The sequence below is a fragment of the Phoenix dactylifera genome, chromosome 11 (genome assembly GCF_009389715.1).
Source record: "Phoenix dactylifera cultivar Barhee BC4 chromosome 11, palm_55x_up_171113_PBpolish2nd_filt_p, whole genome shotgun sequence".
NCBI classification, from domain to species: Eukaryota; Viridiplantae; Streptophyta; class Magnoliopsida; order Arecales; family Arecaceae; genus Phoenix; species Phoenix dactylifera.
In genome coordinates, this window is record NC_052402.1 from 24,634,567 (window position 1) to 24,637,896 (window position 3,330).

Sequence of the window (3,330 nt, forward strand, 5' to 3'; positions counted from 1 at the left end):
AAGGGCCGACCTATTGTCAAAATTGGCCACTTTGGAGATTGCCAACCTGACCAAGCCAACATACCTCAAAGTCAAGGAGAAGCTGAGTATTGAAGGGCTCAAGGTCGTGATGAATGCGGCCATCGAGCCAAACTGGATAGACCCCCTTGTCGACTTCTTGAAAGAGGAAAGCGACAAACCTCCCGCTACATCCTCCTCGACGACAAGTTACATCGGAGGTCATTTTCGTTGCCGCTCCTCAGGTTTCTCCATCCAACCGAAGTAGATTATGCACTCTAGAAGGTGTATGAGAGCATTTGTGGCAACCACTTATAGGGAAGATCCCTGGCCTACAAGGTCTTGTAGCAAAAATTACCGATCCCGCAACAAGTGTATACAGAAATATTGGACACCTCGACCATGGACAAGACCGACCTCTCTGTGACCTCGACATAAACCAACCTTAGACAACTTTGGCTCCTCCCGAGGAGCCGACCAACTGAGGTGAGCAAACTCGGCTCCAATCGAGGAGTTTATCAATACATTCCGACAAGGACTGATAGTTTTGGCAATCGGCCATTGTGATAGCAACGAGCCGTTGTGGAAGTTTTGCATTTGGCGTGTGGTCAGTGCCGTACACCGTCCATGTGGATTGATGCCCACATCTTAGCCGTACGATTGGCTGCTATCTAGCAATTGGTGCACATCATGCCAACCTAAGTAATGACAAATTCGACTCTCCTATATAAAGGAACAATCTGAGGACCTAAGGTACACAACTCACAGAGAACAATACTTTACTGAAGTTTTCTTTTTTCCATACTATTGCCTCTCTATTCTGACTTAGGCATCAGAAAATTCCCCACTGGAAACTCTTCGAAAAGCAAACTTTCTTGCAGGCTAATTCGGGGGAGACCAGCTACAGCATACCTCAGCCACTTCGTCTAACTCGGTTCCAGCCGACCTCAAAGTCATTCCGAGCTGCAATCTGACCTCGATCTAAATTATGCGGCACCAGTGTCGTACGCTGCCCATGCAGACTAACACCCACGTCGTAGCCGTACAACTGGCTACAGCCTGGCGACTGGTGCATATCACACCGACCCAAGTAACGACAAATCCGACTCTCCTATATAAAGGGACAGGAGGGACTTCAGATACACATTTTGAGATATCATGCAATACCACTCACAGAGAACGACACTGATGAAGTTTTCTTCCTTCCATATTGTTGTCTCTCTATTCTGACTCAAACATCGGAGGGTCTCCTGCCCGACACTCTCCGGCAAGCAGACTTCTTGCAGGCCACCTCTGGATGAGCTTAACCCCTGACACGTTGGCCAACCAATTTAGATCGGTGCCAGCTGCCCTTAGAATCGTCCGAGCTATGCTTCGACCTCAGTTTGGATTCTACGGCAGCAGTACCCATCACCAACCAAAATAGCATAGAAATGACCTTAGAAACCTTGTTAAAGAGGTCTTGTGCCCCTTCATGACAAACTGGAGGCTCTTTTCCTTGAAAAATAAACTAGAGGCTATCAGAATACAAGTTCTGCCGGTCAAAGCGGTCTTGTGCCTGTTCATCACAAACATGGATTATCACATGGGAATAGAAAGGAGCTTGGTCTCATATAGAAAATAAAAGGAAAACACGTCATTATTCTTCTTCTTTTTTTCTCTTAATGTGAAACATACATAGATCATTGTTTAGAATAAAAGGATGTCATAATGCAAATAAATGCTAAGGAAGCATGAAATGGTGAAGAGAACCACTTAAAACTTCAATCACTGGCATTTCTTTACAAGCTTGCAGGAGGCCCTTCACCTAACAAACCTGAAATTTGTAGAGTCTCTCTCTTTAGCCAAAGAAGAGGGAAAGAGGAAAGAAGGGTGGCTACAGTGGTGCTTGGGGTGAGAGGACCCACGGCTGGCAACGTCAGAATACATCAAAATAGGGGTTCCAACCCTTAAACCATAGATCCAACGCATCCCGATGCCAAATCTCTGGCCACGACTTTCCACCACTATGAAGGATTAAGGAAAGCCTCCGGCAACAAACGTCGATGATGGAGGCAGCCGAAATTGGAACAAAACAGGTCGGTTTCCAAAAATAGAGGAAAATGGGGCATTGCCCTTCTAGGCTAAATTCTGGTGATCACTGGCCGAAATCAAGGTTTGAAAATGTCCGGAGAGAAGAGGAGAGGAGTAGCTCAAAGGTGACAGGGTTCATACCGATTTCTCGGCGGCGATTGGCCGCAATGACGGTGCGAAGGCGATCGGTGTTTGAAGAGAAAAATCGAGGAAAAAGCTGGTGGTGAACTTCGATCGAGGCTGGTTCTCTGATGAGGGTGAGAGAGGAGTCGGAGAGGGCCTCTAAATAGGCCTGGGGTGACCAAAATCCGACTGAGTGTTGGATTCCATCCAGTGATTTGGCGGAGGAAAAAAACTGCCAATGAGAGTCTTCTTCTCTCCAAGCATGTGCACGGCATGTGAGAATTTTATTTTATTTTATTTTATTTTGGTTGGGGGGGGGGGGGGGGGGGGGGGGGGGTGCAAATTTAATGGGGCCAGTCAAATGGATCAGGCGCTGATACTAGGTATCACAGTTCCATGCCTTTCTTCTGACGCATCAGATACAAGGCCATTTCCACGTTTCAAGGCCTCAAGGAAGACATCATAGATTAGAACAACTGAAGCTCACACCATAAAGCAGTGCTAAACATAAAATTTTCTAGGAATGGAAACATTAATGCACCAGTCGTTGCTACTCCACTATTCACGATAAAGGCATAAACTAGCTCCTTCTGAATATAACCTCATGACCTCAGAGATGCTATACTGCTACCATATAAACGTAGAAAGAGTGTTTTTCTTCTGTTCTTTTAAGTTTCGATAAATAAGATGATCTCTGATGAAGATATGACCCTGCTTTTAGTCTTAATTTGCATTCATTGGAGATCTCCGCCATTGTTTCAAACCATTCTGATGTATCTTAAATGGTCTCCAACTCTTTCTACGTTTGGGAGTCTCAGAACAGACACCAGATGCCAAGGCCTGCTGAAGTTATAGCTAAAATTCATCATCCCCCACAATCGTCTCAGCGTCCAACCCCCATGAACAACAATCTGCACCCTGGCTTCTATCCAAACCGACCATGTTTACATGAAATTAAGCTTGGTCGATAAGTATTAGGCCTGCATGCCATTCCCTGCGAACCATGGGTTTTTTTTTTTTTTTTCAGAAACAGAAGGACAAAAAAAGAAGTTTGGCATTCTACGAGAATGATCATGAAAATATATAACCTATTTGGACACTAAATATTGTTAAAAAATTAAAACAATATATATGACA